The sequence below is a fragment of the Galeopterus variegatus genome, unplaced genomic scaffold (genome assembly GCF_000696425.1).
Source record: "Galeopterus variegatus unplaced genomic scaffold, G_variegatus-3.0.2 Scaffold1174, whole genome shotgun sequence".
Classification (NCBI taxonomy): Eukaryota; Metazoa; Chordata; class Mammalia; order Dermoptera; family Cynocephalidae; genus Galeopterus; species Galeopterus variegatus.
The window spans coordinates 227,035-242,253 of record NW_007727285.1 but is presented as its reverse complement, the minus strand read 5'-3'; positions in this window follow the sequence as shown (position 1 = coordinate 242,253).

Below are 15,219 nucleotides of genomic sequence, written 5' to 3'. Positions count from 1 at the left end.
CTTCTACACCATTGGTAGGACTGTAAATTAGTGCAGCCATTAGTGAAAACAATATGGAGGCTCCTTAAATACAGATAGCCATATGATCCAGCAATCCCACTGCTGGGTATATACACAAAGGAATGGAAATCATCATGTTGAATGGTATCTGCACTCCCGTGTTTATCACAGCTCTATTTACAATAGCCAAGAGTTGGAACCAACCTCAATGTCCACCGACAGATGACTGGATAAGGAAAGTGTGGTACATATACACAATGGAAAACTACTATGTCATATAAAAAAATGAAATTCTGCCATTTGCAGCAATGGGTGAACTTAGAGAAAGTTATTTCAAGAGAATATTCCAGGCACTGAAAGAGGAACACCGCATGTCCTCACTCATAAGTGGGAACTAAAAAAATAAAAAAAGAAAGAAAGAAAGAAAGATACAAGAATCATAATAATTCCTTGAACTTTCAAAAGGAGAGAATAGAACTGAGGCCACCAGTGGAAGGAAAGGGGGAAGAGGGATTAGCAAGAAATTTGTAAAGGGCCAGAAAAAATGAGTACATCGTGTAATGACAAATATAGTAATTATCCAGATTTGAGCATCACATATTGCTCTCAGGTACTGATATTCAATGCTGTACCCCACAGATATGTACAATCAATTATGTTTCAATGAAAAAAAAAAAGAAGGGTAAAAAAGAAGAAATGTTCAGGAGGAACATACTTAGGAAAATAGGAAAATGAAGTAAATTTCTTCATTTGCCTCTCAACATAATTGTTTCAGGTCAGAATGCTTGAGAGATCTCATTCATGCAGATTAACCAGTAGAATACTTTATTTCATTCCAAACCAAATGTGCTCCGAAAAAGGAGTGCTGATGGGGAAAGGGCACGCAGTGGAGAGGGCAGCAGCCAGTCTCAGTCCCCACAAGAGAGGCCCAGGTCCTGTGTCCCATCAGATTTAGGTTTTACATGGACAATTGTGTCTTTATATGATTTTATGTGATCTTTATGTAATTTTGGGAAGACTTCCACTGATTAATGTCCAGCTTCCCCAGCCTCAAGCTTATTTTGGATACTCAAGTGGACAGTAAATAAAATAATAGGGTCAAAGTGTCAAGGTCATGAAAAATAAAAGCTGAAGTACTGTTCTAGTTAAGGAGACTAAAGAGGCATGAGAAGTAAATGTAATGCTTGGACTGGGACAGCATCCTGGATCAGAAGAAGGATATTAGTGTGACAGTTGGCAAAATGTGAACACAAGGTCTGTAGATTTGGTAATAGTACTGTGTCAATGTTAACTTCCTGATTTCAGATGTTATAATGTGTGGAGCCTGGGAGAAGGGAATTTAAAAATTATTTGTACTATTTTTGTAACTTTTCTATGTCTGAAATTGTTTGAAAATTAAAGCTAAAAGTAAAAAATATCGTAGATAAAAAATTGTTAGAACTATTGAGACATTTACTAATGAATCTAAATCTCAGTATGGGTAGTGATTGAGAATGCAGATTGTGGCTTCAGAATTCCTGGATTTGAATCCCAGCTTCATGACCTGCTAACAGTATAACTTCCAAATTAATTAATCTCCAGGTGCTTCAGTTTTCTTATCTGTAAAATGGAGAAAATAAAGCTTCCTACCTTTTAGTGTTATTTTGAATGTTGCATGAACTAATGGAAATACAGTGCTTAGAACAGTGCCAGATTCTGTAAATGTTTGTTAGAATTATGAAAATTATTTGTAGAGTTATAGTAGTTATGTAGGGGATATTAGAATGAAATACTATTACTAATACTAATTACTACTAATAATACTAAACATTATTGATTATATCTCTAGGTGAAAAACTATACGTAAAGCCATCTAATTGTCAGCTATGCATGAGCTGAGACAAATTATTGGTTAAGGAAGAAGCGAATAGATACAATGGTGAAATGTCTGACATAGCCCCAGGAGAGCACAGGAGTAGACAGGTTAGGAGGTCAGGGAAAACTGTAAATGAGATATTTCTAGGCGATCTGAACTAAGACAGGGTATTTCTGAGTACAGGAAACTAATTTCCATTCAGTATGTAGGCCCAGGAAAAGTTTGAATTTATTTCTTGAAGATGTTATTTATTATGTGTGCATCTGCTTTGAACTCATTACAGTACAGCAGGCAGAGGGGAGAATGTGGTTAAGATTAGCATTAGAAACCTCAACATTCCAATGCATCAAGGCCTGCAGGAATTGGGGAAGAATTTTAAATAATGTAAGCCATTAGCTGTGGGAAAATCAGACCTGAGATCATAAAATACAGTTGGTCTGGTGCAATGTAGTTCAATGCATACAATTTTTATCCTGTGGCTTTGTTATTAAGACCAGCTGTGGTGCATTGGACCCACCAAACTTTATGTACCCCAAGTTTGCTCATTCTATGAACTTAGCACTTTTCTGAGAAACTTTGAAACTAAGCATTAGTCCATAAAATTAATATAGTGAACATTTAAGTTTAACAAAGTATAAGAATTAGATCATTGAAACTGAGTGGTTTCCTTTAAGCCTCATCTATTCTTCAAAGATAGCTGAGACTAATCATGGTTCATGTTAGCCTGAGTCCAACCAGGAAACAGGGACCACTAAATATTATAAATGGAGGAAACTCAAGATATCATTCTACCCCTAGGGATAGAGGGACACACAGAGGAGGTGGTTATAGCAGAATCCAGAACTAAGGGTTGTCTCTTGTGATCAATGACACAGGCCTCAAGGAAGGGGGTGTCTGGCAGGAAGGTAGAACCACGTAAAATGCTGCCTGGGGAAAAGAAAAAGATGGAGAAATATTCTATTTCTCCCCTACTTCTACGCTTAGTCTTCTATCAATATCTCCAACTGGCCAAACACACCAGGAAACCAGTTGGTGAATGAACCTAGAAAATGTAGTTTGCAAGCCTGGGGCAGGGACAGATCCGCACACAAACAGGCAATGACTATCACATCATCTCTGCCCATGTCTGAAGCAACTAATGGAAATCAAGTCCCTGCTCTGGCACAGGCACTGTTCTAGGAGAAGCTTCCCTATGAGGTGCTGCTCTTTTAATTTTTTGGATCAGGTCTGTGAAGCGGTTATTATTATATCACCTTAGTAGACAAGGAGACAGAATCCTGGAGAGGTTCTGGTCTGTGTCTGAGGTTGCTGAGCCAGAAAGCAACAGAGGCCACTTCGTTCTACACACACTCATTTTTCTGCCCTCTGTATCTGTTCAGCACTTAAAACTTTGCTTTATGTTATGCTGGAATTGTACATCTAATCTGACTTTAAACATGCAAAAACTGAGGCCTGGAAATATTTGTTTAAAGTCACATATCTTGACCAGGATGAGAACTTCAACTTAATGTTTCCTTACGAAGTTGAATAATTAAATCAATATTTAACCTGGTTGTCATCTGTTCCCTTGTTCTCCACACAAAGTCACCAAGGAATCTTGGCAGGCATGGGATAAAGAGCTCAGGTGGACGCATTTGCCTTGAAGAGGCAAGGCACACCTGTGGTGCATGCTCACCACCTGTGGTTTTTCTGAGATAGGGATCTGGACTATCCACTGAGGTCAAGGGCAAAGGAAGAGAATGGGACATTGGGAGTTTGAGAAAAGTTTGGACTGCTGAGAGAATGGAAAGTGAATGTGACTAGGAATGAATACAGTGATATTAATATTCAATGGAACATTGAAGACCCTCCCACACCAGCTGAGGGCGAAAGGGATAAAGGTGGGATGGCACCAGTCAGCATCCTACACGCTTTCTTCAGTAGTGCTCATGGTTCTGGAGAAGAAATAGCCAAGTAGGTCTTAAACTGATCCAGCCTTGTAGAATGGTCTGGCAGGCGAGGGAGACTGATGAGAGAACAAATAAACCAAGAGCTTCCCTAATAAAGGTCAGAGGGAATCGATGGACCCTGAGGAAGGTAGCCTGAAGGATAAAGGACTCTGGGTTTAAGTTTAGATTTAATGAGAGAAAAATATTGGAAGAAGCCAATGGATAGAAGGTTAAGATCAGAGACATGACTTATAAATTCGTGTTCAGGACTGTGCAGTTCAACACAGTAGCCACTAGTAACATGTGGCTACCCCCAATTGAGATGTGCTATAAGTGTAAAATATAGACTGGATTTTGATGACTTAGAATAAAAAAAAAAGAATGCCAAATATGTCAATATTTTTAAAATATTTATTTCTTATTGAAATAATATTTGGGGTATTATTTGGTTAAATAAAACATTATTAAAATTAATTTTGCCTTTTACTTTTGTAATGTGGCTACTAGGAAAGTTAAAATTATACATGTGGCTTGCATTATATTTATATTGGATGGTGCCATTTTAGTGGTTCTGTAGTTTTGGGAAAGTGAAGAAAAATGGTCAGGGCCCCTCAGATGTTCAGAATCCTGCCAAGCATTTGATGTGAATATGCACGTGTGCCCAGGGGTTCCTTGGTTGTTGTCTAATGTAATTGTGCATGTGCACCGAGGTGTCCTGGGTTATGGACTTAAGTATAAAGGATGAGTGGCTCTGATCCATGGTGTCCCTCACCCCCGGGATGCCCCTAGGGGGGTCATTGGGAGGCCGCTACTGCTGCTGGAGGCTGTTGCTGCCAGTGCCCCCCTGATCCTCCGTGAGGCCACTGCCCGACGTGTAAGCTCCTGCTGCTGCTGTTGAGGACTGAGCTTGAGTCGTCTGCAAACGGCTCCCGGGATCTTTCCCAATGACCTAGCGTGGACCTGCATGTGAGGGGTCTGGGGACCCAGCCTGGCCTGTGAGGGGTCTGGTGACCCAGTCTCTACAAGAGGCTTGTAAAGGTCTGAGCCCTAGCCCTGACAATACAAATGGAAATTTAGTTTAACTAAAATAACGAGACACCTTGGTTTTAGTTATGATTTGCCTTACTTGACAGCTGGCGTAGTCATGTAGCTTTACGTGTAGTTATAGATTTTAAGAACTTTTCAAAATGTGGTCTTAAACAGATCATTTAATGGATATGTGTGGCATAATAGTCCAATATTTTGAAATAATTAGAAAAATTATCATAGTGTAAAAAATAGAGTAAACAATATTTTAATATGTGTTAGTAATAATCATTGCTTAAGTGAGAGAAACTTCCCTAGTTTTTTAACAAATTTTTGATGCCAAATTCAGTTGTAGATGGCTTAACATATAGACTAGAAACCACATTCAGCAGTTTTGTATTCTTAGTCTTTGTTTGTATTAAATTAGTCCTACACTCACAATCATGTATTGGCAATATGGAAATAATTATTTGGTGGCCATCAAATACTGCTGAATATTCAGATTGAATATGTGTCCAGAAACTTAGATTTCTCACTAAAACTACTTTTGGTGCTGTTAAGCATTTACCACTCAAAGTAGAAATTGGGAGATAAATGCAAATAGATTTCTAAACCATTTTTTAGTTGCATTTATCTTGCAAAATTATATTTTCAGTTTTTATAGAATTTGAATGTGGCTTAAAAATAAAATTCCCACATATATGATCAAATGATCTTCAACTAGGTGCCAAGACCACACAATAGGGACAGGATAACTCCTTAATGAAGGTGTTGGAAGACTATAAAATACATGCAAAAGAATGAAGTTGGACTCTTACCTTACACCATGTACAAAAATGAACTCAAAATAGATTAAAGACCTAATCACAAGATCTAAAACTGTTGGAGTGAGCAGGACTGAAGCCATGTTGGGGCCTAAAACCGCATGAGCTGTAGGCAAATTTGAAAAGGGCACAGTTTTTTTCTTGGCATGCATTTCTCTGTGTTTCCTCTTCTCCCATGGTTATTTGATACTTTGAACCTTGGTTATGGGGCAAGATGACATTATTTACATGAATTTAAAGTTGTTTGTCAGCCAGCCTGAAGCTGCAGACTTGCATATACTACCCAGACTCCGAGATAACAGTAAGGATGGGAGCAGAAACCAGATGTAGTCTTGGTGAGACTTTGCGCCTAGCCCCGTGCATGTCCTCCCTCCTGCTTTTCATTTCCCACGTTCCATTCCCTCAGCCTCCTCTTTGAAAAACCTTCAGTAATTAGGAGTCTTGGAGATAGCTTTAGTCTGGCCATTATCCTTCAGTTTTACTGGAGAGATGGGTTAGCTAACATCTCTCCTCAGGTCACTGGTATTTCTCAATAAAAACTGACTTCTATTTTTACCAACATTTGACTTTTGAGTGGTTTGTTTCTGTCTGGGAGCAGGCAGCCGGACCTGGGTCTGATATGAGATTTTGGGGAGCCTCAGCCATAGAGCTGAGTGTGGCCACTATAAAATCTATAAAACTCCTGTAAGAAAATGTGAGGCAAAAAGCTTCATGGTATTGGATTTGGCAATGATTTCTTAGATACGACACCAAAATTACAGGGACAAAAGCAAAAATAAACAGATGGAACTACATCAAACTTAAAACTTCTGCACATTAAAGAAACAATCAACAGAGTAAAAAGGCAACCTATAAGATAGAAGAAAATATTTACAAAACATATGTAATATGGGATTAATATCTAAGATATATAAAGACCTCCTACAAGTCAACATCAAAAAAATCTAACAACCAGGTTGAAAAATGGTCAAAAGATTTGAATAGACATTGCACCAAAGAAAGTACACAAACTGACAGCAAACATATGAAAAAATATTTATATAAATATCAGGAAAGTACAAATCAAAACCACAGTGAGATATCACCTCACACCCATAAGGATGGCTACTATAAACAAACAAACAAAACCCAGAAAACAGAAAATAACAAGTGTTAGAATGAGAATGTGAAGAAATTGGAAACCTTGTGCACTGTTGGTAGAAATGTAAAATGGTGAAGCTGCTATGAAAACTGTATGGAGGTTGTTGAAAAAATTAAAAATATAATTACCATGTGATCCAGCAATCCCATGTTTAGGTATAATTCCAAAAGGACTGAAGACACGATCTTGAAGAGATATTTGCACATCCGTATTCATTGCAGCATTATTGGCAATAGCCAACAAGTAGAAGCAACCCAAATATCCACTGACAGATGAATGAATAAAGAAAATGTGGATATACATACAATGGAATATTATTCCATCTTATAAAAGAAGGAAATCCTGTTACATGCTACAGCGTGGATGAACCATGAGGGCATTATGCTAAATAAGATAGTCAAAAAAAGACATACTGCATGATTTCACTTATATGAGGTTTCTAAAGTAGGCAAACTCGTAGAAAAAGAAAGTAGAATGGTGGTTGCCAGGGACTGGGGGGAGGAGGAATGAGTGTAGAATTTCAGGTTTTTTGGGCTTTTTGGGGGGGGGAGGGGTTCTTTTTTACTGAGATAAAATACAAAGTAAAATTTACTCTGCTCATGATTTTTGAGTGTACAATGCAATGGCAGTAAGTAATTTCACAACGTCGTGCAACTATCACCATTATCCATCTCCAGAAAAATGTCACCATCCTAAACAGAAAGTTTGCACAGTTAAGCAATAACATACCACTCCCCATACCCCCAGCACCTGGTAACCTCTAATCTACTTTTTGTCTCCATGAATTTTCCTATTTTAGGTAGGTCATATAAGTGGAATCATACAACATTTGCCCTTTTGTGTCTGGCTTATTTCACTCAGCCTAATGTTTTTAAGGTTCATCCATATTGTTGCATGTAACAAAATGTCAATCCTTTTAAAGTCTGACATATTCTATTGCATGTATATATCAAATTTTGTGTATCTAGTCATCTCTAGGTGGGCATTCAGTGGTTTCCACTTTTGGCTATTGTGAATAATGCTACTATGAACATTGGTTTTCAAGTATCTGCTCTAGTCACGAATTCCACTTCCTTTTGGCATCTACCTGGAAGTGAAATTGCTGGATTATATGGTGATTCTATGTTGAATTTTTCTTTTTTTTGTTGTTGTTGTAAATTTAAAGTCAATGGATAAGGAACAAATTTACCACTCAAAGATTAACATCCTTAATGCAAAAAGTACTTTAAAAAATGAATTAGAAAAATCTAAGCAGAAATTTGGTGAAGAACATGAGCAGACAAGTCACACACCTCAAAGAAACACACATGGCAGTCAGTACATTCTAAGATGTTTTTTGATGGGTGGGGCTGCCCCTTGGCTCCTGTCTCAGGACCTTGAGTGGCTGGCTGCATTGTTTGCCTGGTTGTGGGTGGACCTGGAGGTCTGTGGCACAACAGTGTAAATATACATAACAATACTGAACTGTACATTTAAAAATGGTTAAGATGATACACTTATTTTCTATTTTTTATGAACGGTAAATTTTATGTTATATTTCTTACCACACTGGAAAAAAAAACATTGAAAATATGTCAATTTGTCCAATGAGTGAAAAAATTACAAAGGGTTGGGGAAGCATGAAACTTTCAGCAACTCACCTATCAATTAACATTTAAAAAAATAACTCCAAAAATTAAAATGTGATTTTTTATGTTTAAGCAATAAATGAAGGTTATGCAAGATAGAGAAAGCCCTTGGAATAGTTATGAGCAGTATCAGTGTCATTAAGAAAATGTGGTTAATGACAAGGGAAAGTGATATAGGTCTAATCAAGGAGCGTAAAGTGGAGTCAGGAGGTCATCTTAGCTTGAGGTTCAGGCATGTCCTGACTCAGGATGCTCAGAAACTTGGCCCTCAGTTGCATCACCGAGGTTGTGACTTTCTAGATAAATAGCTGCCACAAATTTGCTGACTGCTATTTCTGCTACTTCCTCCAAACCATGACTAAAGCCCACCTCAAAGAACTGCTATGACTAATCTCTTATGGACAAGACTGTCTGACATGTGCTCGTACCAGCCACAACTTTTATAACTGTCCTATCCTTTTTGTGGGTTTTCTCCTTTAAATATCCTGACCCTCAGACCTGTGTCTCCTGGGCTGAAGTCCTAATGAGCTCTCAAATAACCCCCTTTTATTTTGTATATTGACCAAGTGGTAAATTTACTTAGGTTAACATATATATACACAATGGAATACTACTAAGCCATAAAAAAGAATAAAATCCTTTTATTCACAACAAGGTGGATGAGTCTGGAAGTCATTATGTTAAGTGAAATAAATCAGGCACGGAAAGACAAACACTGCATGTTCTCACTCATGTAGGGAAGCTAACAAAGTTGAGCTCAAAGGGAAAGAAGAGGCATCTTTATATCTTATTTTTTATTTAAAAAACAGGTATATCTTTCCTTTCAACATTCAGTGAACTATTTTTAGTTACTGCACTAACTACGTCTCCTTAAAGTACCAAAAAATCATACACCCAAATGATCCCATTTAATTATGTTCACAAAATTTCCTATTTCTTTCAATACTGAATCTACATTAGGTGACATAGCATTCATTACCAATCGTTCTCTGTGAATAAAGATGTTATTGATTGATACGTGGTGCAATGAGTTTTACTTGTGTAGCAGCATATTCTGTTACTATACACATAGTTGAAAATTTGTCAATATTGATCTAAAAGAACTTTACCAGTCAATATCTGGCTTTCAAAGTAATCATTACCAAAATCGCATCTCCCTTGCTGCAAATTTTCAGAGATAAACAGAGCAAAAATCACCTAATATTTTTCCTTCACAAACATCCCACACATACTAAGACCTAATTCATGCTGCACATGTTAAGGACGTTTGTAGAACTGTAAATTAAAATATTTGTTAGTAAACAAATATAACAGTAACTGTTTTTCTATATCACACACCATTGTTATGCAAAATATACTGGTGTGTGTGTGTAACTCATATTGCTTTTTTTCCAACACACACACACACACACAGACACACACACATTTTAATTATCATAACTTTACTGATTGCTTTATCAAGTTCTCAGCAATAGTATGTCTTATACCTGTTTGTGCTAGGAGGCACATGACTTTTAATATTGCCTTTGTTGTTTAGTTTCTTCTCTGTCTTGGCAAGCAAATCCATCAATTCTATACTAGAAAATATCATTTGGTCCTCATTCTGAAAAAACTTAATTGGTTTACCAGACAGGTCCCTGTGCTTTTTTGAAAACTATGTAAATGCTTCTATAACTTTATACCATTGTTTGATATATTTTCAACAGAAAATGCACTGAGATGAATTGATCACTGGCTCAATAAAATTCAGTTTCCAGATACTCATTATTATGTAGCCTATTCTCCCTTTATCTTTCACTATTTATGTAAGTGATTACATTTGCACATTCACATGTCTTGCACATAGAGGATGACATCAGATGTTATCCTGGAATTTTGTTTACCATTTATGACTTTCCTGGCTTTAGTAATTTGTTGATTATTTTTGCCATTTTTACACTTTAATAAACAATGTTTGAGCTTTCTTTTTCCTAAATTTGCAATGTTATAGAATAATAACAACAGAAGCAAAAACAGATAAATGATGAAACAATATATCATCTGAGATGACTCTAAACCAGACTGTTTGATAAAACCTACTGGCTGTTGTAGTTGTGACACGTTTGCACCCTTCGAGCATGTGCTGTTTATTACGAACATGCTAGAACTGCTGCACTTCTCGTTGTTCAGTTCTCAAGTCTTATCTTTTTGAAGGCCTTCCCCCCACACCATACTTATTCTCTTTCTCCCAGCCCTCAAACCCTAGCCCTTTCCTCTATCCTAATCCTCACTTCTCTGTATCACATTGCCATGTTTTATTTCTTCATGCACCGTATTCTGAACTAATATCTATCTCTCCATCTATCTGTTATTTACTTATAGACTTATTTGTTTATTTGCTAGATAAATAAATAAATAAATAAATTTGCTAAGAGATGATCTCTTCCATAGGAAAAGATTGTTGGGGCAGAGGTTAGTGATGTAGTAAGAGGTGTGCTGAAGGTGGGCATTGGCATGCCCCAACCTCTTAAGAATGGACAGGAACATTATGAGTCAAGTTCAAGAGTCTTCAGTGAATGTGGGGAGTTTTATGGAAATTGGTAGATGACAGAAAGAGGGTGGGAAGAGGTTATCTTAGCCAGATAGAGAAGAAAAATGCTATAAGGAAAATCTGATTTCAGAGTTCAACTTCCCACTGCACTAAAAAAAACTAGGTTAGTTATTTAACCTGTTTGAAACTTACTTTCGTGGGGGTGTTGTATGTGTAAAATCATTGCTTCACGGGTTTGATGCGAGAATTATGGAAAGTACATCAGTGTCCTGAGACAATGCCTGTCATATTATTGTCTGCTCATAATAAATGGGCACATAAATACAGGTGCACCTTCCTTTTATAAAAAAGAGTGAAAGAATAATGGTCTGAAAATGTTGGTGGGAACTTGGGAGTGTTAAGACCCTCGAAATACAGGGAGAAGAAAAACAGCCTCTATTTCAGAGGAAAGAGTTCATGAGGATGTAGTGAAGAGACTATTCTTGAAGACACTGTTTGTAATAAGACATATTGACAATTGAATGGAGGTTCCATTGGATTCACCGCAATTGATTTTTTGAAAAGGGATAGAGGGAGGATAAAGAAGAAAAGAGGTTGAAATGGATCTGGGTAAAGCTTTGGCAGTCCAGAGAGGCTTGGTCTTGGATGAGACTGAATTATAGAATGTGGGAAGCAGCATTTAGAGTAGACAGTAGAAGTGTGAGTTGCACCAGTATTCCAATAAAACTTGGGAACACAAATATACTTCTACAGAGTTTTAATCCTAGTCATAAACGAAGGGCTTAGAGTTATACTTTAATTCAATTTTGGATTTCAGTTCCTGGCCCCTACTGGCTTCCAAGGGGAAGGACTGATGGGAGACCTGAAACATGTTTCTCTGGGCTTTGGGAGGGGTCCCAAAGATAGTGATGAGTATGATGAGTCAATCTTTTGCATTTTAGTTCTTCCAATTAAACAAAGTGGGAGCCAGTCAGTGCTATCTGGTGTAAAGTAAGTGATAGGGAGAAGTTGAAAGATCATGAATTGTGTATAGGACTGGGTTTGAATCCCAGCTTTTTAAGGTGGTGTAAATTTGGAAAAATAACTTAGCCTTCCAGGGGTTCTCTTTTCTCACTTGTAAATGGGGATGATAATAATGACCTTTCTAGGTATTTGTGAGCATTAAGTAAGATAACACAAACATGCTGCCTATTATATTGGAGATGGTGAATAAAGATTTATTTCTTTCCTGTGCATCTACAAGTTGTCTCTCATGATTTTGAAAAATGGCTTGTTTTATTTTTTCAGTAGTCGACAAATATATATTGAACATCTGCTGTGTGTAGGGTGCTCGGAATATTACGTGAAAAAGGTCGACATAGCCACTGCCCTCATAGAGTTTATAGACTAGTGTACCTTATAATCCAGATATTTTATTATTAAAATCGTTGGACAATGGTGTAAGTTTAACTTCTGTGCAATCAAGCCCAAATTTTATCAGGGCACTTCTGCTTATGCTAATTTGCATATAAAATGACCTCTCATGAGGGGTTTTTCTTCAGTGGTAATGTGTTTACTTATGGAGCATTGAGAGTTAGCTTTCCATCTGTCACCTCTTCTCGGTGCCATACTGTTTTAATCCTTACATTGAACCATTTATAATTAGATGAAAATATTAATAATGATAATTTTAATTGGAAGAATAATGGCTTTTATACAGTCTAATTCCTTAGGAATAATACACTCCCTTGCAACACATGAAACTCTGTGGTCAAGATTGTGAATAAGAGTTTCACATTCAAAAGTATGAGAAACCACATTTATCTGCCTTTGAAGCCAAGAGAAGAAAGCAAAAGGTGTTTTTTTAAAAAAATATAAACTTCACTCCCGGGTATAATGATAAAAAATTCATGCAAAGTTCTACACTAGTCACCTCACACTATTTTTTTGTGAAGGCAGAAGACAATGTACACAGCAAAATGAATCAATATTTTCATATATCCAAAATGGAAATCATAAGATAAATGTATATTCCCAGGCAAAGTGATCTTTAGTCACTGCAGGAGTATTTTACTAGAGGATCTCAGATCTCTCTCAGAATACACACTCCGATATGGATCACATCACAGCTTTATATAAATCACTTATTCAGCATTCACTGGCCTTGCAGAAGCTGCACTGCCCTCCCTGCTCCATTTCCACTTTTCATGCTCCTTTCCTCCCTTGGGAAGATGCAGACTTGTTCCATTTGTGCTCAGCACCAGCATTGCCATGGAAACTCGCCTCCTTTTCTTCCCCCTCCCCAGTTACCAAGTACAGCTTCTGGACTCAGTGCCAAGACCTCCTCTGTATAACCTCAATATTCTTTCAATGTTTAGACAAATCTGCTGGAAAATGTCGTTTACATTTTTTTTTTTCACAGTGCTACAGCTGCATGTTTTGTGCAGTACATTTCCCATGGATCTTCCCATGTTCTAAAAAAGATTCCTTTTCCCCTTACTTTATCATAGCTTTAAAAAAATACTGTATTATTTGGTCTGATTTGTAATAGGGCATAAAAGGTAACTTAGGATCACAGAAATTTCATCCTTGTTGTCAGTTTCATCAAGTCCTGAATTTAATACTTTATGTAACCGATTTTTGTACTTTTGCAAATAATTTTCATCTTGAAAAAATTATAGCATTAATGCCTGTTTAACAAAAAAATCCTAAACAGTTATTTAAATTAGTTCTATATCTTTGAAGTACATAGAGGTACATCTGTGGACCTTAAGTTATTCCAGCCGTTGTTACTCAGATGTTTAAATACTATATTGGCATCCTCCATTACTTAAACTTAGATGCCTTAGGTAGTGAATTTTATGCAGACCTGTAAAATATTCTTTACGGTTTAATTAGTCATTCTGACACTCATTTATGCTGGCACAAAAAGTTATGTTAGTGAAATTACTTTTTGTCCCTTCCCCCACCTTTAAAATGTCAATTTGCATGTAAATTTCTCAAACATTAAAAATATGCTTATCAAAGTATTTATTTAACATGTTTGTTATAAATAAATCTCATAAGGTAGCCTGGATGTCCCGTTTTGCTGTCACTACCATTTTTTTTTTCATTGTAAGTATTTATATTTAAGTATTTAAAGAAATTTTTTCCTATTTAGAAAAATACCTCTTATAAACAGAAGAGGGAGCAATATTTCCTCCTTTATGACAGAATGCAGTGTTTTAATTTCTACTTCATCTTTTTTTTCTAATTGTAAACCTTCTCTGTCATAATCTCTGCTGCTGATTTTCTTTTCCTTTCTATTTTTTATGGGAGGAGGGGTGTCTAGTGGTGGCAGGAGTAAGACCACCCATTTTGATCAAGGAAACAAAGGTTAAATTCTTTCTGGTTTGCTACATTCTCTTAGGATATAGTTAAATATTAGAAATCTTTGTCTTCTACTGTATATTTTTACTTGCAATAATACTTCAGAAAAAAAAATCTACTGCACCACTTTACAAAGAAGCCCCGGCATTGTGTAGGCAAATAGAGTGAATGTGTGCATTCTCCAGGGGCTGCCCTGTGAGAGACTGTCTGCCCGCTGTTCTCACTCTGAGCTGAGTAAGAGCCGTGCACATCTGAATAACAGAGTCTTTTCTGCCTGCTGCAATCCTGGATTGTTACAGTCTAGAGGCCAGCCATGCTGTCACCGGCACAAATTGATTTAACCATCAATTGCTGTGGTCGTTAAAGCTGCTAAAAGTCCCCGCCAAACTGATGAATTGCAACTGAATGAGAAATGAGTCTCTAAGTCCGTTTCCCACCATTTCATATCAAAGGCTATTGTATCCCTGCAAAGTAAAGGGTCGGAGGTTCAGGCTGGAGTTCAACAATGGGCTCTGTCAAAGGATAGAGCCCTATTCACTCTGGCACTCCCAATTACAGTTTGTTTTCCATACCTGATTGTATAAAATTTGCATCCAACTAATACATTGAATTATTGGAATACTTTGGGTGTCAAAGGAGTCATTGAATGGTTTGTCCTTAAAAATACAAGGAATTCTAAGCATCTGGTGGCTAGTAGGTCATGACAATGAAATGATTCCCCAGTTTTTCATCGCTTGCCGAAGGACTAATTTTCCTCAGCTCAGATTAATGCTTTTAAACTCTCTACCCAACTTTTTCCACATTCACAGCCGTGAACCCATTTTTGGATGTTTTGATGGGAGTAGTAGAGAAGGAATGTCTTTGCCTAACAATGATATAATTAAAAATTTGAAATAATTTACTATAATCTCTTTGGAGCTGATATAACTGGGCAAAACT